Source organism: Ovis canadensis, chromosome 1 (assembly GCF_042477335.2).
Source record: "Ovis canadensis isolate MfBH-ARS-UI-01 breed Bighorn chromosome 1, ARS-UI_OviCan_v2, whole genome shotgun sequence".
Lineage (NCBI taxonomy): Eukaryota > Metazoa > Chordata > Mammalia > Artiodactyla > Bovidae > Ovis > Ovis canadensis.
Window position 1 is genome coordinate 262882601 of NC_091245.1, and position 25856 is coordinate 262908456.

General features: G+C 43.6%; 1 protein-coding gene across 4 annotated transcripts in view; it reads left to right on the plus strand.

Annotated features, from left to right (window-relative positions):
• Positions 1-2781: 2781 nt before the first annotated feature.
• Positions 2782-25856, plus strand: part of B3GALT5 (beta-1,3-galactosyltransferase 5) — a 50496-nt gene continuing 27421 nt past the window's right edge. For 3 of the 4 annotated variants that reach the window (XM_069566140.1, XM_069566132.1, XM_069566148.1), the window contains exons 1-4: positions 2782-2892; positions 8041-8185; positions 11834-11996; positions 14347-14414. The gene's annotated coding sequence lies outside the window, so the exon portion shown is untranslated. The remainder of the gene's footprint in view (positions 2893-8040; positions 8186-11833; positions 11997-14346; positions 14415-25856) is intronic. The other variant, XM_069566157.1, reaches the window with a different exon arrangement.

Sequence of the window (25856 nt, forward strand, 5' to 3'; positions counted from 1 at the left end):
GGTCCCTACAGCAGAGTTCTCTGAGCCAAAGTGTCCACTGTGCCGAGGTTGGGCACTCTGGTTTGGGTCCGGATGGTGTGGGATTGGCAGTCACGTCCCTGGTGCAGAGAGGAGTGGAGGCGGGGGTGGGGACGGGTGGACACAGAGCCAGAGATGCCTCTGCTTCAGCAAAACCCTTTCTTCAAGGGGAGCGTAGTGCACAGCACTTATGGTGGGGTGGGGAAGGGGGCGGAGGGGGAATCCACCCCACGGTAACAAGCACAGCAGCCAGAATTCCCCTCTTTCCCTCCCTCCCCCCCGACCCCTCCTGGAGCTCAGCAAACACCAGCCAGCGTCAGAGCCTCAGCCAGGGGGAACTGGGATCCATACATAAGGTGGTGCTTCCCCTTTCCGGACAGGTGTGTCCAATGCTACGCGATTTGTGTACACCAACCACAGTCATCACGCGGTAGTGCTGAGCCACCGAGAGGCAAACTCCAGTCTCAGCTTTCCCTCTGCCTTTTCAGCATTCTCATCTCAGGGGGACACTGGCCTCCACCCTGGGTCCCATGTCCCCAGCCCCTTTTCTCTAGGTCCTGGACTTTCCTTGCTCCGCCGCACACCCCCTCCCCACGCCCTCAAGATTAAAATACATCTGCTCCATGTCACGGTCCCTTGGGATCCCAGAAGCGAAGCCCTGAGCCCACGGAGCTGAGGTGTCTGTGACTTGGTACCCACGTTCAGAAAAATGAGCACGAGATTGGGAGGGACTTAGCTGAGGGAGTGAGAAAGAGAGAGGGATGAGAGGGGTCCCTGGGGAGACCAGGCTTCACCTCGCTCACCCGTTGCGCTCTGCCCGCCCCACCTAACCGCTGTGGAGCCTGCGTCCGCCTGGTCTTGCAGGATGAGAAGCGCTCAGCTGTGAGGCCGTTTGGTTACCCCAGGGAACTTGCGGTATCCACCGAGAGCTGCGCAGCAGCGCGGGGGAGGCGGGTGATCGCATCGCCCTGACTCTAGAGCTCACTCCCATCAGATCAGCCTCTTCCCCGGGGGTCCGCCCGCCACCCACAGCTCCGCCCACTGGCTCCCGGGAGCCACTTCCTTTCTCTGCAAGCCCGCAACAGCGGTTCTGCGCATCTTAGGCTTTGGCGCTGCCCCTAAGTATTCAGGGGTCTTCTTCCTCCCTTCCCCCCACGAGAGCGCACTTCATCTTTGCGCCAGAACGATCACGTGCTCACCGTGGCGAAATAAGGCCTGCCAGTCTTCCGAGGTTATGGCAGATACGAGCTTAAGGAAAAGCAGTCAGTTCATTTTGTCTGCGGTAGGGCCTGAGCTTTGGGAATTATAAAACTTTCCCACGCAATTTTACTGTGTGGCCAGGGTTGACAACCCTGAATTAGATGATCATGGACAAGTCCGCCGCTCTTAAAAAAAAAAAAAAAAAAAAAGCGAAAGCGAAGCGAAAGTATCTCAGTCGTGTCCGATTCTTTGCGACCCCATGGACTATACAGTCCATGGAATTCTCCAGACCAGAATACTGGAGTGGGTAGCCTTTCCCTTCTCCAGGGAATCTTCCCAACCCAGGGATCGAACCCAGGTCTCCTGCATTGTAGGTGGATTCTTTACCAGCTGAGCCACAAAGATATACATGAATATCTGTCTGTCTATATTTTCTCTACCAGAGACAGCTGGGGTCCCCTAGGCAACTTCTCATTCATCTGATCCCCTTCGCGCTTCCCATAGACTGTAGCCTGCCAGACTCCTCTCTCCATGATACTGGAGTGGGTTGCCATGCCCTCCTCCAGCGGATTTTCCTGACCCAGGGATTGAACCTACAGCTCCTGCACTGGCAGGTGGACTCTACCACTGAGCTACCTGGGAAGTCCACATGAGTATCTATCTGTCTATATTTTCCCTGCCAGTGAGAGCTGGGGTCTCCCAGGCACCTTCTCATCCATCTGACCCCCTTCACGCTCCCTAACTTCCCCACCCCTCAGTTTCCTCATCTGCTAAGTGGGAACAGTGCCTACTTCACTTGGCGGTCCTAAGGATTAAACAGCCCCCGTAATTTGCCCTTCTGTTATCTGACCTCGAATCTGCCCATCACCAAATGGCTCTGAAAATGGCATCTCTTTTGTGAAGGAGCGGAGGCGCTCCTTCTTGAGGCATCTGGGGTTTGGGGAAGTGTGGGACCGCGGGGCCTTCCCGGACAGAGGGCGTTTTGGTTTTTTCGAAGTTAACTACGGGACAGTTTCCATGGTGGACAGGGAGAGAACCTCAAAGCTCCCCCCTCCCCCCAAGGTGTGTGTGTGTGTGTGTGTGTGTGTGTGTGTGTGTGTGTGTGTGTGTGTGTGTGTGTGTGTGTTGGGGGGTGGTCTATTGGAGAAGGAAATGGCAACCCGCTCCAGTATTCTTGCCTGGGAAATCTCATGGACAGAAGAGCCTGGCGGGCTAGAGTCCCTGGGCTCCCAAAGAGCTGGACACGACAGAGCGACTAAACAACAACAACCAACGGGAATTTGAGCAAACTCCATCGCCGTGAATGTCCGGTGCTGCGCGAAAGATGCTCTTCCGCTGGGGGGCCACCAAAGCGGAACAGCGCAGACGGTGCCTGCCGCCTTCCCTGGCGCTGGGCGTTGGGGTCCAGTCACCTCCCGGAGCCCCGCGCGGGGCACTGGTGGGGACTCGGGGGGCCCAGCCATCCCCAGCAGCAGCGCCCCGAGTCCCCGCCCGCCCGCCGGCTCCTCACCTATCAGATTTCCTGTGCGCACCGCGCGCCGCTCCTCCCACCTCCTAAAGGCCAGCGCAGGGGACCGCCGCGCTCCGGCAGGACCCAGCTACTCAAGGGACGGCGCAATGCGGCTCTGAGCTCGGCCAGCTGCACGGCCCCGCGCAGGGAGTGCGGGGTGCACGGTGAGGCCCGGCGGCGCGGCGTGCGGGAGGTGCGGGGGCGCGAGAGATGCGGTCCCTGGGGACCCGGAGGCGGGGGCGCGGGCCCCGTGCACTTCTGAGGATCGCCTAGCCTACTGCGGGCTTGACTTCTCTCTTTCTGCTTTGTAAATTAAGGAAATGGTTACAAGACCACATTTGACCAAACTTGGTCTGTAACAGTGTACTAATTTTAAAAAATTTACCTTTTTGTTGTTGTTGTTGTTTTGTTGTTGAGAAGTTCTAACCTTTTAGGAGATTTCTGTTATACAGCATAGTGTTATCAACTGTCTTCATCCCCGGTGGTTCAGACGGTAGTCTGCCTGCAATGTAGGAGACCCAGGTTTAGTCCCTGGGTCCGGAAGATCTCGTGGAGAAGGAAATGGCAACCCACTCCAGTATTCTTGCCTGGAGAATTCCACGACAGAGGAACCTGGTGGGCTACAGTCCATGGAGTCGCTATAGCCACCTTGCTATAAACATTAGGTTGTCAGAAACACTAGTTCCTTCACCTCTCTAGCTCCTGACAACCATTCTTGTACTGTTTCTATGATTTCCACTTTGTTTTTTAAAAATTAAGATTCCACATATAAGTGATACCAGGTAATATTGGCAGCACTTGCCTTTCTGTGGCTTACTTCACTTAGCATAATGCCCCCTTGGGTCATCCATGGTGTTGCAGAGGGCAGGATTTTTCCCCCCTTTTTAAGGCTGAAAGCATGGAACGTCTGTATATCTTTATCTATATCCATATATACACATACATATAGCATTTCCTTCATGTTTGCCTGTCCACCCTAAGATTGTGTCTGTACCTTAGCTCTTGAGAATAATTCTGCAGTGAGCATTGGAGTACAGTTAGCTCTTTCAGATGATGCTTTCGTTTCCTTTAGGTTTTAAACTCAGAGACGGAATTGCTGGATCCTATGGTAGTTCTGATTTCTTAAGGCACCTCCACAGTGTTTTCCACAGTGGCTGCACCCGTTTGCATTTCCACGAACAGTACACGAGTTCTGTTACTTTTTTCTCCACATGCACAGGGACATTGTTATCTCTTGTTCTTTTGATAATAAGCATCCTAACAGGTGTGAGGTGATGGCTCACTGTGGTTTTGATTTGTATTCTCCTGATGATTACAGTTTTTGACCACATTTTCACATACCTGTTGGCCATAAGTATGTCTTCTTGGGAAGAAGGATTCCTTGCTTTTTGCCCATGTTTAAATTGGATGCTTTGTTTATTTCTTGTTATTGATAACTAGAGGAGGAAATGGCAATCCACTCCAGTATTCTTGCCTGCAGAGTCCCATGGACAGAGGAGCCTGGTGGGCTACAGTGCATGGGATTGCAAGGAGTCGGACAGGACTGAGAGACTGAGCATGCGTGCATGCTATTGATAACAAGGTGTTGATTTCTGAAGAGTTATCCCTGCTCTCATTACCCGCCCAGGAAGTTGGGTTACTGACTGGACACAGTGTAAGCAGAAGACTAGGGAATTAACACTGAATAGAAAGTCTCACAGTTAAAATGAGTAAGCCAATCTAAGAAAAAACAAAAATCAATTCCTTAGCACTGGGCCCAGACAGCTCCTGCAGAGCGTGGGCGTCGTGGGGGTGCTGACAGGCGATGTGGTGAAAAGATGTCTTTTCACTGAGTGCCAGTAGGGTTTTGATTTTGAGTCTCTTTAGCTCATTCCTAAATGCCTTACAATTTTATAATCAACATTTTAGTAATATCTCTGCCAGTTGTGTGTGTGTGTGTGTGTGTGTGTGTGTGTGTGTGTGTTTTGCACGGTAAATATTGCGCCTAACTTTTTAAGGAATCCTGTTTCTGTTTCACTTTATTTTTCGTTTGTTTTGGTATCTGACCTGTTGGGGATAAATACAGCTTCCAAAACCCTTTCCAAATCACCAGTAATCAGATATTGTGAAGTTATTTTTCGCTTTCTCTTTGTATTAGCATGACAAACTTAAAATCTTTCTTATGTATTTTCCTTTTGTAAATAATTATTAATACCTCCCATCCCCTTGTCTCCCTCACTTACTGTTTGTGCCCCTGCACCTTGACTTGGAGGAGTAGAATTTAATGAAGATAGAGATCTGAGGAAAGTGTCATATTCTAGTGAGCACTAGTGGTGGGGCATGGCTACTGTGTAGAGTAGTTTATAGACAGGAAATTCCTAGAGTCACATTTGTGGTTAAATGCATGCTGGTTCTGACCATCCTTACATGTAACAGAATATTTCAGTTAAGTTACATAGTGTGGTAGATGGCCATTTTTTATGGTGTTTCCTCCTCTTTTTTTGTAAACCAATAGGTTTTTATTTTTGCTTTTTAGTTAATTATCTATTTGTTTTTGGCTCTGCTGGGTCTTTGTTTCTGCGGGTTTCTGTTTTGCTTTCTCTCGTTGTGGCAGGGACTACTCTTCTTCGTGGTATGCAGGCTTCTCATTGCTGTGGCTTCTCCTGTTTTGGAGCATGGACTCTAGGCACACAGCCTTCAGTAGTTGTAGCTCCCAGGCACAAGCTCAGTTGTCAGTGTACTGCTGTACAGGCTTAGTTGGGGCATGTGGAATCTTCCCTGACCAGGGATCAAACCTGTGTCTCCGTATTGACAGGTGACCACCCAGCCACCAGGGAAGCCCTGGTATTTCTTCTTAAACAGCTACATGTAAGAGGCAAATTGTTTCCAAGAGAGAGCATTTCGCATTTTCCTTTAAGTGAAATAAGTCAGACAAAGGCAAACACTGTATGATCTTACTTACGTGTGGAATCTAAAACAAAAAAATGAAAACCTCTCCAAAACTGAACCCAGAGATATAGAGAACAGATGGCAGTTATCCGAGGCTGCGAGAGTAGGGGGTGGAGGTGGGTTGGGGGGTGTTGCCCTAATGGTGCGGGAGTGAGTGGTGAGAATGAAGACAGAACAGGAAAGCTAGTGCCATGGGTCAGGGACCTGCAGCCTCTACTGGACTGAGGTTCAGAGTCCACTCTGAGTCCAGCTTTATTCCTAATTGCAGACTACAAGACTTTCTTTGATCTTATCTTTCTCCAAATGCTACACTGACTTGGTCCAGATCTCCTTGTTTTCACCCCAGGCCATTCCCTTCTGGGCTAGTCTTTGGAATAGTCAACAAGTGTGTAGGCAGTGTTCATGCCCGGTGCTGACCCGGTGTTCCGAGGTCCATAATTTCATGATCTCAGTCATAATCCTTTCTGGGTCTGCCCTTGGGGTTTGTAACAAGGCAGTTATTCTAAGAAAAGCATAAAAGATAATCATTAACATAGTGTCTTAATATACACTGTTTTTGTAGGTGCTATTTCTGTGGAATTTCTCAAGGTTATGAAAGTACATTATTAGGAATTCCCACTACCAGGGTAAGGGGGTGTTAGGCAGAATGAGTGAAGACGCTCAAAAATTACAAACTTATAAGAGAAATATGTTCTGAGAATGTTATCAATACATGGGGAAAAATAAATCTCTCTCTCAAATCTTCCTTTTAAGGAATGGCTGCATAATCTATTAAGATCTCTTTTCTATGTCTTTTCATTTTTTCTTTCTCTTCTCAAGTCAGTTCATCTTAAATAGTTTCTTTGTTAGGTAAAATTAAGCTCTGATATGTGCAAAGAGGATTTCAATATGAGGTCCATTGACATATAACTCCTACAAATGCAACTCGAGTATAAAGATATTTCACTAAATTGTTACCTTAAAAGATTGACAAGGACAATGGTGTCTTTGGAAAGAGTCTTCCACACACGGGCACCCTTTCTTCTGTAGGATTCCTCAGTCGGTGTTTTGAATAAACAAGGATCACAATTAATATCTGATTTTCTGAGAGGCTGCATGCCTGTCCTAGGCTTCCTTGCAGGGGCGACAGATTCATCCTTTCATGAATGGAGCAGTGTGCAGCCCCCCTTCCTCAGTCCTGCTTGCTTATCTGTATGCAGTGACAAGTGCAGACTTAGGTCAGTTCAGCTCAGTTCAGTCGCTCAGTTGTGTCCAACTCTTTGCGACCCTATGAACTGCAGCACGCCAGGCTTCCCTGTCTGTCACCAACTCCCAGAGTTTACCCAAACTCTTGTCCGTTGAGTCAGTGATGCCATCCAGCCATCTCATCCTCTGTCGTCCCCTTCTGCTCCTGCCCTCAATCCCTCCCAGCATCAGAGTCTTTTCCGATGAGTCAACTCTTTGCATCAGGTGGCCAAAGTATTGGAGTTTCAGCTTTAGCATCAGTCCTGAAAGTGAAAGAGGAGAGTGAAAAAGTTAGTTTAAAGCTCAACATTCAGAAAACTAAGATCATGGCATCTGGTCCCGTCAGTTCATGGGAAATAGATGAGACTTAGGTCAGTTCAGACCAATTCTGGAAGGGAGTCAGGGGCTCCACTGCCACCTACCTGGGCATGGACTTGGACTTCAAGCCAGGCGCTGGTGTCCCAGGAGAGTCCTTTGTTTCTCAGGATGCTTGTCTATTTTGACCCGGCTTCTGATCAAATTTTCACTTGGTTCTCTGCCAGAAGGTAGATCCTTGTCGTGGATCCAGGTTCCAATGGCTTTGAAACTCAATTTGACCTTGGTCAGCCTCTCTCCCCAGCTGCCTGGGAGGCTGCCTAAGATGAACCCGGAGACTTTGAACTACCTCATTCCTACCCCTCTGAATATAATTGTCAACACCAGTCAGGAGCTCACTGACTTTGTTGTGTAGAGGCCTTGTTTGGTCTAATGCCACCCCACCGCCAACTGATGCTCTTGGGTGATCCCAGGTTTGTGACCTCCTGTGGTGTTCTTTTGACCTCCTCTGCTGCTGCTCCCCCACCCCTAGGAAAGCCCCCTGAATTTGGGTAGGGGCTTCTTCCAGCCCTCCTAATTCCAGACTCTTCTCCTTTGCCCTTGGCCTGAGCCTGCTTCTATGACTGGCCTCTTGTGGGTTTTGACAAGACCTCACTTATTAAGGGACTGAACCTGTGACTGAAGAGGCAAGGTGAAGGGATGGGTAAGGTGGCTTCTAGACATTTTGACAAATGTGACCTTCCTTGAAAACCAGATTAGGAGGGATGGGTATTGTGGAATGAGGTGCACTTGAAAGAAGATATCAACCAGAATTTTTATATCTGATTTTGAATGGTTTCCCATAGTCTCAATAGAAGAAACAGAGTAAGAAGTGGAGTGGGACCACGCTGGGTAAAGGAAGCAGCTGGCCATTTATTCGCACATTCGTGGAGGAATAAAGATTATGAATGCTGGACCCAGATGCCTGAGTTCACATCCCAGCTGTGTCAGGTACTTGTTTGATGATCTTGGGCAAGTTACTTCATTTCTCCCTGCCTCACTTTCCTCAGGGGCTTCCCTGGTGGCTCAGACGGTAAAGAATCTGCCTGCAAGGCAGGAGACCTGGGTTCCATCTCTGGGTTGGGAAGATCCCCTGGAGAAGGGAGTGGCTACCCACTCCAGTATTCTTGCCTGGAGAATACCTTGGACAGAGTAGCCTGGCAGGCTATAGTCCACGGGGTCACAAAGAAGTGGACCAGTCTGAGCAATTAACACTTTCACTTTACTCTACTGAGATGGGAGACAATAATGGTATTTATTTTCTTGGGGGATAGTTATGAGATTGAATGGTTTCATAGGTATAAAGTTTTACAATAGTGCCATTATGTAATACATGCTATAGAAGTTACAGCTATTACTGTTATTTGCCTTTTATGTGCCAATACTTTAGTCATGTTGTATACAGTTGTTGCAGATCAAGGATGAGGAAGGAAAATAAAGTAACAAAGCTAGTTTTCTTTTATTATATTAAAAACATAAAGCCACCTTGGTTTTAAAAGCAATTGTCTCCCAAATGTGCCCAGACTCTTTTGAGAAGTAGTAGAACTGCTGGAATAAAATAACTGATGTCAGGGCTATAGTATTTAATTTGATGTCTCAGTTTTGGTCTCTAAACCCTTTCATTTAACTTCTGACTCTCTGTAGTTATTTCAAACCATTCCTGGGCATTACTATTTAAGTTTTCAACTCTGTCTATGCTATTTCTCACCATTTCTAATTTATTTATTAGTTTTGTAGAGGTGTTTTGCTCTCAGGATGTTTCCTGAATTCTTTAGTTTCCCTTTGTAATCTCCTTTCATTGCCTTGTCCGCTCATGTTTTCTTTCTTGTTTTGCTGATTTATGTTCTTAGTTTTTCATAGCAGATCATTTATTGGAAGAACTTTTTTTTTTCTTTTTGTAGCTTAGAGTGTGGTCAACACTTTTAAAGCCTGAAGTGAGTGGTAGGACACAGAGAGCTTAATTTTTAAAAATGTTTTGGCCACACCTTGAGTCATACAGGATCTTAGTTCCTTGACCAGGGATTGAACCCATGCCCCCTGCATTGAGAGTGTAGAGTCTTAACCACTGGACCAGGGATGTTCCACAGACAGCTTTGAAAGAGTTGAGAAGTACTAATCACTCCAGTTTCGAATGAAATATTCCAAATTGGGCTCAAGGCAAAAAATGCTTGATCTAGAGATGGACTCAAGGGTGGAGAAATAGCCACCCAGAGGTACTTCTTTTGTGTTGGCTATCACCAGGACCTGTATGAGAACTTCTCACCCATTTCTGGGAGGATATTTCCTTCCAGGCTGGCTTCTGCACTTGGTTTTCCTTCTTTACTTTTGTCATAGTTGTGTGTATTTGCTCTGCCATTTCTTTTTATATCAAGTATATTTAAGAAGGGCAGCTTCAGCTGTACCTTCCAACTTAATTTGAGTGACTTGTCCTTGATGGCTTCTGTCCTTGTGTGAGAAGTGTTTTCTTTCTGAGCTTCAGTTTGCACCCTGGACATCATGCTTAATCTGCTTTTCTGTTGCCTGAGGAGATGAAGGAGGAGAAAGTATAGGTGGTTGTTGTTGTTGAGGCACTAAGTCATGTCCGACTCTTTGTGATCCCATGGACTAAAGCCCCATGCCAGGCTTCCCTGTCCTTCACTACCTCCCAGAGTTTGCTCAAGTTCATGTCCTTTGAGTTGGTGATGTTCCTAACCATCTCATCCTCTGCCACTCCCTTCTCCTTTGGCTTTCAACCATTCCCAGCTTAGGGGTTTTTTCCAATGAGTTGGCTCTTCACATCAGGTGACCAAAGTGTTGGAGCTTCAGCTTCAGCATCACTCCCTCCAATGAATATTCAGTGTTGATTTTCTTTACGATTGACCAGTTTGATCTTGCAGTCCAAGGGACGCTCAAGAGTCTTCTCCAGCACCATAATTCAAAAGCATCAATTCCTTGGCACTCAGCCTTCTTTATGGTCCAACTCTCAATTCCATACATGACTACTGGAAAAACCATAGCTTTGATTATACGGACCTTTGTCAGCAAGTGATGTCTTTGCTTTTTAATATGCCGTCTAGGTTTGTCATGGCTTTCTTTCCAAGAGGCAGGCATCGTCTGATTTCACGTTTACAGTCACCATCTGCAGTAATTTTGGAGCCCAAGAAAAGAAAATCTGTCACTGCTTTTATTTTTCCCCTTACATTTGCCATGAAGTGATGGGGCCGGATTCTATGAGCTTAGTTATTTTTTAATGGTGTAGCTGGAGTTGTGACTAATCGTGATGTTACGATTGGTGGATTTAATATCTGTTTTTCCTGTCATTTTATTCAAAGCTGCTTGAAAAGTTCTTGGAAATTCACAATATGATGATAGCATTCTTGTATGTTTGTGTCTCCTGTTGCACACAGGTGTGTTGCCTTTAGAGTACATTTCTAGAAGAGAGTAAATGGATAAAAAGGCTTGTTAACTACACCTTTCTAAGGTGGTTGTACTAATTTATGCCCCCACCTACTCAGTGTACAGTTTTTGTTTCTCTGTAGCCTCCTCATTGCTTAGAATTATTGGGACTTTTATGAACATATGGGATGCATGTATCTTTTTGAATTATAATTTAGTCTAGATATATGCCCAGGAGTGGAACTGCTGAATCATGGACTTTAAAATTTTTGTTAATTTGATGGGTGTGAAATAGTATAGTTTTTTTATGCTGTTAAAAAAGATATTTATTTTTAATTGAAGGATAATTGCTTTACAATATTGTGTTGGCTTCTGCCATGTCAACTTGAATCAACTATAGGTGTATATATGTCCTCTCCCTTTTGAACTTCCCTCCCACCTCCTACCCCTGTAGGTTGGGACAGAGCCTGGGTTTGAGTTCCCTGAGTCATGCAGCAAATTCCCACTGGCTATCTAAATAGTCAGAGAAGGCAATGGCAACCCATTCCAGTACTCTTGCCTGGAAAATCCCATGGATGGAGGAGCCTGGTTGGCTGCAGTCCATGGGGTCACTAAGAGTCGGACACGACTGAGCGACTTCACTTTTGCTTTTCACTTTCATGCATTGGAGAAGGAAATGGCAACCCACTTCAGTATTCTTGCTTGGAGAATCCCTGGGATGGGGGAGCTTGGTGGGCTGCCGTCTGTGGAGCCGCACAGAGTCGGACACTACTGAAGCGACTTCACAGCAGCAGCAGCATCTAAATAGTAGCTCTGTTTTAATGTGCATTTGCCTGATTCTAGTAGAGCATCTTTTCATGTATATATATATATATATATATATATATATATATACACACACATAATAATAAAAATGTCTATGTATATATATATGTAATGACTCATCTATGAATGGTCTGTTTATGTATTTTGCTCATTTTTCATGTGGGGGTATCTTTTTAATCTAGAGAAGTCTTTTTTACCCATTCTAGAGCCTTCATGTCAGTAATATACATTGTAAGTATCTACTACTAGCCTATGGCTTATATTTTTTCATTTTTAATTTGCTAATTTTTCATTTATGGTTTGTGCTTTTTTTTTCTGCCTTAAAAATTTCCCCCCTTTTTACCAATAGCCATGTATATTTTCTTCTAATCATCTTTACTTCTTGCTTTTCATGTTCAGATTTTTAATTCTCCTTGAATTTACTTTTGCTGTCGTCGACTTAAAAAAGACACACTACCAGAGTTGGGAGTTAAGTTTTATTTGGAGCAGAAATGAGGACTGCAGCCCGGGAGACAGCACCTCAGAGAGCTGAGAAACTGCTCCAAAAAGGTAGTGGTAGAAGGTCAGTATACGTGATTTTGGTGAAGGAGAAATTCGATGCATTAAAGCACTTATCTTACAAAAGGTTTTCTGTTAGTCTTGAGTAGCTGATGTCACCATGAAGGGATTTAGTGCTTTTCTAGATATGAGGAGATGCAGGGATTGGGGCCATGAAACCAGGAAAATATCTATCTAAAAGCCTGTTCCACCAGTTTTCCTGGAGCACAAAGTGCCTCATTCTCCAGCCTGAACTCCCTTCAGGGCCTATTGAAGGCCAACAGCTGCAGCAGTGTAGGATTCAATCTCTGCAGAGGCAGATGGCAAATGCCCTTGGCGAGTGGCAATTTGTAGTTGACAGTATGTTGTGAGCTAGGATTTCAAATTTAATTTTTCCATTTGAATTATCACTAGCCCCAGGTCATTCATTCAGTAGTCAAGTCCTTTCCTTGGTGATTTGTGATACCATTTCTCTGTGTATATATGTAGATTTCCAGGCTGTCTCTTCTCTTTTATTGGTTATTTTGATCTGCTCAGGCTGCCGTAGCAAAAATGCCATAGACTGGGTACCTTAAACAACAGAAATGGATTTTCTCACAGTCCTGGAGGTTGGCAGTGGGATATCATGGTGTCAACAGAGTTGGGTTCTCATGAGAACCCTCTTCCTAGCTTTCAGATGGCAGACTTGTGGCTGTGTCCTCCCGAGAGAGTGAGATCTTGCCCTTCCTCTTCTCAAAAGATCATCCTGTTGAATTAGAATCCCACCCTATGACCTCATTTATTCTTAATGACCTTCTAGGATCCCCAGTCAAATTGGGTTTAGAGCTTTTTGTGGGAGGAAAGAGTTGGGTCCATTTTTGTTGTTTAGTTGCTCAGTCGTGTCTGACTCTTTGAAATGGCATGGACTGCAGCACCCCAGGTTTTCCTGCCCCTCACTATCTCCTGGAATTTGCTCACACTCACATCCATTGAGTAGGTGATGCCATCCAACTATCTCATTTTTTGTCACCCTCTTCTCCTCCTGCCCTCAATGTTTCCCAGCATCAGGGTCTTTTCAGTGAAGCATTTTAACTATATATAATTTAAAGTTTTTCAGCATTTTTTTTTTTATCAATTTCTCTATCATGATGAGGACCCTAGCACACTTTAATTATCAAACAACTGCTCTCCTTTATTTTTCAACTGTTTCTAGAGTTTGGTTATAATTTTTCAGACATGAAAATTAGTTTACATGGATATAAATTAATTAAATTTAATCACATATTTGGTCTACTTCTGTGCCATTTTTGTGTCCCATATTGATAAAGGTGAAAGAGGAGAGTGAAAAATCTGGCTTAAAACTCAACATTCAAAAAACTAAGATCATTGGCATCTGGTCCTATCACTTCATGGCAAGTAGATGGGGAAAAATGGAAACAGTGGCAGATTTTCTTTTCTTGGGCTCCAAAATCATTGTGGACAGTGACTGCATCCATGAAGTAAAAAGGCAGTTGCTCCTTGGAAGAAAAGCTATGACAAAGCTAGACAGCGTATTTAAAAGCAGAGATGTCACTTTGCCAACCAAGGTGTGACTAGTCAAAGCTATGGTTTTTCCACTAGTTACGTGTGGATGTGAGAGTTGGACCATAAAGAAGGCTGAGCACCAAAGGATTAATGCTTTTGAACTGTGATGTTGGAGAAGATTCTTGAGAGTCCCTTGGACTACAAGGAGATCAAACCAGTCAATCCCAAAGGAAATCAGCCCTGAATATTCATTGAAAGGACTGTACTGGAGCTGAAACTCCAATACTTTGGCTTCCTGATGTGAAAAGCTGACTCACTGGAAGAGACCCTGATGCTGGGAAAGATTGAGGGCAGGAGAAGAGGGCAACAGAGGATGAGATGGTTGGATGGCATCACTGACTCAGTGGACATGAGCTTGAGCAAACTCCTGGTGACAGGGAAGGACAGGGAAGCCTGGTGTGCTGCAGTCCATGGGGTCGCACAAAATCTTAGCAACTGCTTGATGCCATGTGGTGTACAGTGTGGGCAAGCCTGACCCAGTCTGACGGAAAGGATTCCATGTTCCCACTCACCCTGACCTTGGCTTCTCTTCAACCCGTGATTCATTTTCTTTTTTTTTTAATTAACAATTTTATTGGAATATAATATCCACAGCATATATTTTATGCATAGAGTTTATAATTCATTGAATCTGAAATTCTTTTTTATTAACTTGTGTAAAATATATTTAAGTTGAGTTGACTACCTTAGTGACAATCCCAGAACGTTTAGTGCGTCCTCCATGGTTTGCATCCATTTCTCCTATCTAGTTGCTAAACATTTCATCATTTCAAAGAGAAACCTTATACCCGTTATCATTCACTTCTCCCCAGAGCCCCTGGCCCTTGGGAACCCGCATCCTGCCTTCTGTCTATGAGTTTGACCACTCTAGGAATCTCATGTAAGTATTTTTCCTTGTGTGGCTGGCTTATTTCACTTAGCATCATGTCTTCAACATTCATTCATGTTGTAAAGTATATCATAATTTCTTTGTTTTTCAAAGCTGAATATTATTCCATTATATGAATATGCCACATTTTGTTTATCCATTAAATTGTCAGTGGGCACTTAGGCTGCCTCTACCCTTTTGGCTATTGTGAGTAATGCTGCTATAAACATGGGTGTACAAATATTTTCTCAAATCCCTATTTTCATTTCTTTTGAGTTTATACTCAGAAGGAGAATTACTGGATCATATGGTATGCCTATGTCTTCTTATTTTAAGAATTACCATACTGTTTTTCACAGTGCCTCATCATTTTATATTTCCACTAGCAGTGCACGGGGTAGGTTCTAATTACTTCACATACTTGGCAGCACTTTTTAATTTTTAAAAATCTGTGTTTTTATAATAGCCATCCTAGTGGGTGTGAAGTAGTAGCTCACTGTGGTTTTGATCTAATGACCAACCTAGATAGCGCATTCAAAAGCAGAGACATTAATTTGCTGACTAAGGTCCATCTAGTCAAGGCTGTGGTTTTTCCAGTAGTCATGTATGGATGTGAGAGTTGGACTGTGAAGAAGGCTGAGCGCCGAAGAATTGATGCTTTTGAACTGTGGTGTTGGAGAAGACTCTTGAGAGTCCCTTGGACTGCAAGGAGATCCAACCAGTCCATTCTGAAGGACATCAGTCCTGGAATTTCTTTGGAAGGAATGATGCTAAAGCTGAAACTCCAGTACTTTGGCCACCTCATGCAAAGAGTTGACTCATTGGAAAAGACTCAGATTCTGGGAGGGAATGGGGGCAGGAGGATAAGGGGATGACAGAGGATGAGATGGCTGGATGGCATCACTGACTCGATTCACATGAGTTTGAGTGAACTTCAGGAGTTGGTGATGGACAGGGAGGCCTGGGGTGCTGTGATTCATGGGGTCGCAAAAAATTGGACACGACTTAGTGACTGAACTGAACTGAATGATTAGTGATGTTGAGCATTTTTCATGCATTTATTTGTTGTCTGAATATCTTCTGTGGAGAAATGCCTTTTCAAGTCTTTTGCCCATTTTTAAATCAAGGTGTTTGTTTTTTTGTTGTTGATGAGCCCCTATTTGTTAACAGGTAAGATATTTTTACTGTCATGAACTTTGCTTTGGGGAAAGCTATTGACTGGCACTTTATTTATTTTCTGCTTTTCTCTCTGCATCATAGTTCCCCTCAGTTATTTTTTATTGCTGTCCTAGTTCGTCCTGTTCTCAGAGTTATCCCAGCAGATCCATTCCTTCTCTTCCCTTCCCATGTCCCTTGTTCTGGACTCTCGTCTTTTTAACCGTTGATTCCTTAGATGGAGAGTTTTACTTAAGCCAGCTGTCCCATGTTGCCTTCTTTTTGTTCCTAAGGATTGTCATCTGCTTTCTGATTTTAGCCACAGTTCCTCCACTGATGGCAATCCACTCCAGTACTCTTGCCTGGAAAATCCCATGGACAGAGGAGCCTGGTAGGCTACAGTCCATGGGGTCGCAAAGAGTTGGACACGACTGAGCGACTGCATGTTCACGTTCATGTTCCTCCACTGAAGCTGCATATGGGAAGTCCGGGAGCTTCTGACGCCACATTTTTTTTTTTTTTTGTAGGATTGGCACTAATGATTACTTCTTCCTTCTTGAAGCTCCTTTGGTCCCTGGGACACTTCTCTGTGAAGGGAGTGAGCAGTGGGGTTTAGAACTATGGGCCTTTGCCTGGCTATAGATGCCAGCTTTGACCATGAACTCACTCTAGGTTCCACGCTGCTGATCTCATTCTGTGGGAATTCTGACCTCATTCTCCTCAGTGAAGGAGAACGTTAACACCCACCTCTGTGTGATGAGCACGGAATGAGTTATCACATGAAACCATCTTAGACACAGTAGTTCACACACAGGAAGTGTTGATTTTTAACCACTACTGGGACACTACAGTTGGTCCTCTAAATCAGTGGGCTCTCTATCTTTGAATTTAACCAGCTATGGATAGAAAATATTCAGGAAGAGAAATTATGAAAAGTATCTAAAAGCAAACCTTGAAGTTGCCTTGTACCTGCCAGTGTTGATGTAGCACTTGGATTGTATAAGTATACAGGAGGATATGCATAGATTATATGCAAATACTTTGCCATTTTATAAGAGAATTGAGCTTCCTTGAATTTTGGTGTCTGCAGGGGTGCTAGACCCAGCATCCCATAGACACCGAGGGGTAAATATAATTGGTTTTCCTCTTACGTGTCCGGTTGATCCTTTTTCACCTCCCTTCGTTCCGCTCCTGACTCTTGTTTACTAAATAATTCTGTTCTTTGCTCCTCATTGTTCTTTTCCTAGACATTGTGTGGCTCTTGTCATTTTAATGTCCACCTTTATGCAGACAGATTCTCACCAGGTCACCTCTCTACCTTTTAAAAGGAGACTTCTTGCAACAGGAAACTGCTGTATAGACATATTTTGGGGAGGACATTTTGACCGTTGTCAAATCACTCCATGTTGGCTGCCCCCTCACTATCTCATACACAGCCATGTCAGTTCCATTTAAAGCCTGGACAAATTTGATCTTTCACTTTTTCCGTAAATTGCATTAAAAAAATTTTTTTTTGAGTGTTTTTGATGCAGGCCTTTCTTTATAAAGCATTTGTTGAATTTGTTAGAATGTTGCTTTTGTATTATTTTTTGATTTTTGTGGCCATGAGACATGTGGAATCTTAGCTCCTTGACCAGGGATCAAACCTGCACCCTCTGCATTGGAAGGTAAAGTCTCAACCACTGGACTGCCAGGGCAGTCCCTGAATTGCATTATTTTGAAGATGAAATCACAAGTGTCACCCTGCACCATGCACCTAACAAGACCATGTTAAGTGATTATATTCTGAGCAAATGTAAGAAGGGATGGTGGGGCTTTACAAATCAAGCAAACTAATGTCATGGAAGTCTTAGGAATGATCTAGAATAGAGCCTGGTGCTTACTAGTTCCTATACTGTGAGGTGCTTTGTTGACTTTTGCAAAAACTTTAGGAGGGAGGTAGTATTATCTTCTCTTTTAAGAAATTTTCCATTTCTCGTTTATAGAGAAAATAGGCTTAAGAAGGTAGATATACCTGGAGTCTCATAACTAGCAAGTGACTGACTTAAGATTTGACCCAGTTCCTTGGGTTCCAAACACAGAACTCTTTAACATCTTGATCATCTTTTATATGTCTCATTTCTCATTTTCCATTTCTCATTTTGTTCTTTCCTGCCCTCTTCCTATATTTCTTAGATACGCTAGAGCTTAGTTCCTTTCAAAGAGATGATGTGTGTGATTTATCAATAATATCACATTTTAATGTCTGAATGAATTCAATCCTGCTTTTAGTTTTATTCTCTCTCTTTTCTGTGATTTTTGTTTGTTGTCTAAATTCTTTTATGAGCTGAGTCCTTTTCTCTCCTTCTTTTCTTTAATAATGGAAACACTTAAGGCTATACATTTGCCTTTGAAAGCAACTTAGAGCACATTCTGAAGGATCTTATCTAGTGTTCTTTTTTGTTTTACAAGTAGTCTGTTATTACGTCTTTAATGTCTCCTTTTCACCTCATAGTTAATTTTCTTTATTTCCAAGGGACTGCGATTTTATGACCTTTTTAAAAGGTGTTAGTCTCTCAGTCATATCCAACTCTTTGTGACCCCATGGACTGTAGTCTGCCAGGCTCCTGTCCATGAATTTTCCAGGCAAGAATACTCAAGTGGGTAGCATTCCCTTCTTGTTAAACTTAATGTTTCTTCTTGGTTTTAGTTTATTGCTGTGATGATGGTCGATTGTTTTCCTCTTAAGTCTGTATACAGATATATTGCTATTTAGAAATATGCGTAGTTATAATTATGGAAATGCTGGTTTGAAATGAAAATGAGCAGGATTTGAAAACAGTGCTTATAATTCACTTCAGTTCAGTTCATTTCAGTCGCTCAGTCGTGTCCGACTCTTGGCGACCCCATGAATCGCAGCACGCCTGGCCTCCCTGTCCATCACCATCTCCCGGAGTTCACTCAGACTCGCGTCCATCGAGTCTGCAATGCCATCCAACCATCTCACCCTCTGTTGTCCCCTTTTCCTCCTGCCCCCAATCCCTCCCAGCGTCAGAGTCTTTTCCAACTCTTTGCGTGAGGTGGCCAAAGTCCTGGAGTTTCAGCTTTAGCATATAATTCACTTACTTTAGTCTAAATTTTGAGTTCTTATTTCTCCAACTAATGTGCTTTGTTTCTTTTATTATTAAAATAAAATATATATTCTCAATAAAATTCTTAGGGCACATTTCTAGCTTTGGTTTTTATAGGAAAATGGTTCCAGCCTGTTCTGTAACAACCAGCACACAGTGAAAAAATGAAGAGCTATTGTTAAGTTGAACAGTAAGACTAGCTAACAAACCCATCAACGTTTAACAATTTTAATGAGCTTTTCCAAAATGTCATATTTTCGCTTTGAATCATTTCACATTAAAATCTATGGTCTTCCTGCCAACGTTATATTTAATGAAGCTGTGTGCTTTCAGCCAGATTTGGATCAAAGTGAATGTGAGTGAGCTGGAAGGAGAATCCATTACAAACCCAAGTGGCTAAGGGGAAATTTCCTGAGCATGTGGGGCTAGGTTCTATTCATTCCTTCGGGGCAATCTTAGCCACAGTTCTTGATGCCCCAAGGCAGTGAGTCATTCAGGACTACTTGGGAATTGGTAAATTAGGTCAGTGAAATGTCTGTCTCACATATTTCTCCTTCTTCCACTGATTCATGGTGTCTGTGCTGGGTTTCCAAAGGAGAAACCATGAAAGACACAAGGAAGTGACTGGCATTTGATCCAGGAGATGATGTTTGCATGTTAGTATTTTCTTTTATATTTCAGGAAAGGTGGTTTATGTAGATTTACTGACAAGTTATGATGACCTAGAGGTGGCAGAGGAGTGTCAACTTAAAAAAAAAATAGTCACAACTTAGAAAGTGAGAGTTATATTTTATTTGATGGAAATTTTTAGGACTTCAAGCCTGGGAGACAACATTTCAAGTGACTCTGAGAGAACTGTTCCAAGGAAGTGAAGAGGGGAGCCAGGTTATATAGAAGTTTTGCAGCAAAGAGCAGGTAGTCTGAACATCGAAAGATTATCGTCAGTTAAGGAAAAGCAGATATCTCAAGGAATTTAGCACTTTTCTCTGTATGGGAAGATACAAGAGTTTGGGCTCACTGAAACAGTTTCCTTTCATATGCATCTTAGCTGTCTGGGGCCAGTTGTTCAGTTACTCAGTCGGGTCCGACTGCAACCCCATGGATTGCAGCACACCAGGCTTCCTTTACCATCTCCCGGAGTGTGTTCAAACACATGTCCATTGAGTCAGTGATGCCATCCAACCATCACCCCCTTCTCCTCCTGCCCTCAACCTTTCTCAGCGTCAGTCTGTTTTCCAGTGAGTCAGCTCTTCATATCAGGTGGCCAAAGTATTGGAATTTCAGCTTCAGCATCAGTCCTTCCAATGAATATTAAGGGTTGATTTCCTTTAGGATTGACTGGCTTAGTCTCCTTGCTGTTTAAGGAACTGTATCCTGTTTCTGTGTGTGTGTGTGTGTGTGTGTGTGTGTATGTGTGTGTGTGCCCCCCCCCCCACCATAGCTCCTCAGTACTGCCTTAGGGAGTGGGTGGGCTGCCAGATCACAGGTATGGCTCTTTCTGGGTACCCTCGGGGCTCATAAATTCACCTTTGGAGGGCCGGAGTTACTGATGGCTGTGACAATCTTGTTTATTGATATGGCAGGAAATACTCCATTTCTCAGGAAGGGGGGCAGTTCTGGAGAGGTAAGATGTGGCAGGAAAAACTAAGAAAGGAGGGGACACAGCTGAATGGAAGTACTCCCATCTGTTTTCGACTCTTGAATGTTGTAACCATCTGTCTGCTCTTCAATTACAGTTCCTGCCTTTCGAGCTTTCTTTAAACAGAAATAAAAACCTAGTGGGTAAAAGTTATGGAAAAAACTGTTTTCCTTTCAAAATATTCATAGAGAGAGGAGGAAGTCTGTCCTGACAGATCTAAATGCAGTATGGCTTGTGGGTGGAATTCTGCCCAATACCCCACTATTGTGTTTGCAGCTTAGCAAAGCTTGCACAGGTGCATTGCTGATATTCAGGCAATTACTGCTTTGAGTAATTTTATTCATTTATTCACTTAGTAAATGCTGAAATGTTCTAGGGCTGACATATCAAGGGACCAGAAATGAGGGTCTTAAAGAATAGAAATTGCTTGTCTCACAGCTTTGGAGGCTGGAAGTCTGAGGTCAAGGTGTTTGCAGGACTGGTTTTGAGATCTGTGAGGGGAAAATCTGCTCCAGATCTCTCCTTTCATTTTTCCTTAAAAATTTTTTTTTTGATTGGAGGATAGTTGATTTACAATGTTGTGTTGGTTTCTGCTGTACAACAAAGTAAATTAGCTATAAGTATACATATGTCCTCTCCCTCTTGAGCTTCGCTCCCACCATTCCCCATCATACCCTTCTAGGCCATCACAGCACAGAGCTGGGCTCCCTGTCTTATACAGCAGCTTCCCACTAGCTGTCTATTTTACATATCATTCAGTTGCTAAATGGTGTGTGACTCTTTGTGACCCCATGAACTGCAGCATGCCAGGCTTCCCTGTCTTTCATTATTTCCCAGAGTTTTCTCAAACTCATGTCCATTGAGTCAGCGATGCCATCCAACCGTCTCATCCTCTGTCACCTCTTTCTCCTCCTGTCCTCAGTCTTTCCCAGCATCAGGATCTTTTCCAATGAGTTGGCTCTTTGCATCAGGTGGTCAAAGTATTGGAGCTTCAGCTTCAGCATCAGTCCTTGCAATGAATATTCAGGGTTGATTTCCTTTAGGATATAGTGGCTTGATCTCCTTGCCGTCCAAGTTACTCTCAAGAGTCTTCTCCAGTGCCACAGTTTGAAAGCATGAATTCTTTGGTGCTCAGCCTTCTTTATATAAGGTCTAACTCTCATATCCATATGTGACTACTGGAAAAACCGTAGCTTTGACTTATATTGACCTTTATTGGCAAAGTGATGTCTCTGCTTTTTAATATGCTGTTTAGATTTGTCATAGTTTTTCTTCCAAGAGGTAAGTTGTCTTTTAATTTTTTGTCTGCTGTTGCTGTCTGCAGTGATTTTGGAGCCCAAGAAAATAAAATCTGTCTCTGTTTCCACTTTTTATCCATCTGTTTGCCATGAAGTGATGGGACTGGATGCCATGATCTTTGTTTTTTGAACGTTGAGTTTTAAGCCAGGTTTTTCACTCTCCTCTTCACCCTCCTCAAGAAAGAGGCTCTCTAGTTCTTCTTCAGTTTCTGCTATCAGGATGGTATCATCTGCATATCTGAGGTTGTTGATATTTCTCTCAGAAATCTTGATTTCAGCTTGTGATTCATCCAGCCCTGCATTTTGTATGAGGCTCAAATGGTAAAGAATCCACCTACAATGCAGGAGATCCGAGTTCAATTCTTGGGTTGGGAAGATCCCCTGGAGAAGGGAATGGCAACCCACCGTGGTATAGTATACTTGCTTGGAGAATCCCATGGACAGAGGAGCCTGGCAGGCTACAGTTCATGGGTTGCAAAGAGTCAGACATGACTGTGTGACTAACACTTTCATTTTCACTCTGCATAGAAGTTAAATAAGCAAGGTGACAATATACATCCTTGATGCACCACTTTCCCAATTTTGAACTAGTCCGTTGTTCCATGTCTGGTTCTAACTGTTGCTTCTCGGCCTGCATACAAGTTTTTCTGGAGGCAGGTAAGGTGGTCTGGTACTCCCATCTCTTGAAGAATTTTCCACAGTTGGTTGTGATCCACATAATCAAAGGCTTTGGCATAGTCAATGAAGCAGAAGTAGATGTTGTTTTGGAATTCCCTTGCTTTTTCTGTGATCCAACGGATGCTGGCAATTTGATCTCTGGTTTACTAGAAAAGGCAGAGGAACCAGGTATCAAATTTTACACATGGTAGTGTAAGTATGTCAATGTTAGTGTATGTGTGTCAGTGGTAGTATGTGTGTGTCAATGATAGTGTATGTCTGTCCGTGGTAGTGTACGTGTGTCCGGGGTAGGGTATATATCACTACTACTGTCTCAATTCATCTCACTTTCCCTTTTATCCACGTGTGAACAGGTTCTTTCTCTATGTCTGTGTCTCTATTCCTGCCCTGCAAATACCATCAGTTCCATTTTTCTAGATTTCATATATATGTGCTAATATGCAGTACTTGTTTCTTGCTGACTTGCTTCACTTTGTATAACAGGCTCTAGGTGCTTTGATGACAATTTTTGACATTCCTTGGCTTATGGAAACATTACCCTGATCTCTTTCTTCATCGTCACTCGATGTTCTGTGTGTGTGTGTGTGTGTGCACGTCTTTGTTCAAATTTCTATTCACTAAGGATCCCAGTCATATTGGATCAGGGACCACCCTGCTCCAGTATGAGCTCATCTTAAGTAGTTACATCTGCAGGGACCCTGTTTGCACATGAGGCCACTTTCTGGGGTCCTGAGGGTTAGGACTCCATATGGATTAGGGGGAAGACAATTCAAACCATTAACCGTACTATTTATTTACACACACAGTGAATGTTTAGCTTGATAGCCATAAGTTTGTTTTCTAAGTCTGTGAGTCTGTTTCTGTTTTGTAAATAAGTTCTTGTGTATTATTATTATTTTTAGATTCTGCATGTAAGTGATATCATATGACATTTGGTCTTCTCTGTCTGACTTAATTTACTCATTCTGACAGTCTCTAGATCCATCCGTGTTGCTGCAAATGACAATATTCCATTCTTTTTAAAAGGCTGAGTAATATTCCATTGCCACTGGAAAGTTTTAAGTGCTGGAATGACGCTGTTGGACTTGTGGTTTTGAAAAGTTCAGAGGCATGCAGCATAGAGGCTGGAGTGACGGCGATTAAGTCTAGTGTTCGTGAGATTAAAGCAGTGAAAATGGGTTTGAGTTTGCTTCTTGTGGGCAAATTCAAAGATCCTTCAGCCTGAAAAAAGGAGTGGGATTTGAGATGTCTATGGATGTTCATAGGCTTTGGGATTTGGAGTATGGAACAGGCTTCCCAATCAGAGATCAGAGATCAGGGAAGTGGCACAGTGGTAAAGAATCTGCCTGCCAATGTGGGAAATGCAGGAGACTTGGGTTTGATATCTGGGTTGGGAAGGTCCCCTGGAGAAGGAAGTGGCAACCCACTCCAATATTCTTGCCTGGGAAATCCCATGGACAGAGGAGCCTAGTGGGCTATAGTCCGTGGGGTTGCAAAAGAGTCTGACACAGCTTAGTGACTGAGTGAGCATGTATCAAAAAGTGTGGAAGGACAATATGGATTGAGGGATGATTTTGAGTATAACCAGAGAAGTAGATAAGTGAGACTGTGTTAAGTAAGAAGAGAGGGTCAAGAGCACATCTCAATTTTAGGGGCAAGATGAGGACAAGAGCTAACAAAGGAGAGTCAGAATGAAAAATCAGAGTGCTTAGAGAAGAAACAGATGAGCAACTCTCAGCTGCAGCCTGTGGGATCTAATTCCCTGACCAGGAGTTGAAGCCAGGCCCCTTGCATTGGGAGCAGAGTCTTAGCCACTCGACCACCAGGGAAATTCCAGTGGCTCAGTCTTGACACTATATCTTTTACAGTCTCATCTGATGAATATGAAAATATCAGCAGTTTGACAGCCAAAAGGCATTTAGAATCTTTACTGAAATCTTTTATTTATTTATTTTTGTCTGCGTTGGGTCTTTGTTGCTGATTGCAAGCTTTCTTTAGTTACTTGGTTTCTTTTGTTGCAAAGCTCAGGCGCACCCAGCGAACTTCAACAGTTGTAGCGTGTGGGCTCAGTAGCTGTGGTTCTGGGTCTCTGAAGCACAGGCTGTGGCCTGTGGGCTTAGTTGCTCTGCAGCAAGTGGAATCTTCCCAGACCAGGGATCACACTTGTGTTCCCAGCATTGGCAGGCAGATTCTTAACCTCTGGACCACCAAGGAAGTTCCCTGAAATCTTTTGAAGAGCATCAAAGGCGATTCCATTCATAATGCAAAACAAAAGTTTAAATTCTCCCTCCTCCCTTCCTGTAATCTTCTGCCTTCTGAGTTACCCTGTCCCCTTGCTCTAAATCCTCCACTGTGTCTCCAGCCCTTCCTATCCCTTTCTTTGATCCTGGCACCTCTTATCTTCCATGTTGATTTTCTTCTGTTCTACTGTATTTCTCAATTCTTCCCTCATCTGTGGCCCATAAAGGACAGAAATGGTATGGACCTGATAGAAGCAGAAGATATTAAGAAGAGGTGGCAAGAATACACAGGAGAACTGTACAAGAAAGATCTTCATGACCCAGATAATCACAGTGGTGTTATCATTCACCTAGAGCCAGACATCCTGGAATGTGAAGTCAAGTGGGCCTTAGGAAGCATCACTACAAACAAAGCTAGTGGAGGTGATAGAATTCCAGTTGAGCTATTTCAAATCCTAAAACGTTATGCTGTGAAAGTGCAACACTCAATATGTCAACAAATTTGGAAAACTCAGCAGTGGCCACAGGACTGGAAAAGGTCAGTTTTTATTCCAATCCCAAAGAAAGGCAATGCCAAAGAATGCTCAAACTACTGCACAATTGCACTCATCTCACACATTAGTAAAGCACTGCTCAAAATTCTCCAAGCCAGGCTTCAGCAGTACGTGAACCATGAACTTCCAGATTTTCAAGCTGGTTTTAGAAAAGGCAGAGGAACCAGAGATCAAATTGCCAATATCTGCTGGATCATGGAAACAGCAAGAGAGTTCCAGAAAAACATATATTTCTGCTTTATTGACTATGCCAAAGCCTTTGACTGTGTGGATCACAATAAACTGTGGAAAATTCTGAAAGAGATGGGAATACCAGAGCACCTGACCTGCCTCTTGAGAAATCTGTATGCAGGTCAAGAAGCAACAGTTAGAACTGGACATGGAACAACAGACTGATTCCAAATTGGGAAAGGAGTATGTCAAGGCTGTATATTGTCACTGTGTTTATTTAACATATGCAGATTACATCATGAGAAATGCTGGGCTGAAAGAAGCACAAGCTGGAATCAAGATTTCCGGGAGAAATATCAGTAACCACAGATAAGCAGATGACACCACCCTTATGGCAGAAATTGAAGAACTAAAGAGCCTCTTAATGCAAGTGAAAGCGGAGAGTGAAAAAGTTGGCTTAAAGTTCAACATTCAGAAAACTAAGATCATGGCATCTGGTCCCATCACTTCATGGCAAATAGATGGGGAAACAATGGAAACAGTGCGAGACTTTATTTTTTTGGGCTCCAGAATCACTGCAGATGGTGATTGCAGCCATCAAATTAAAAG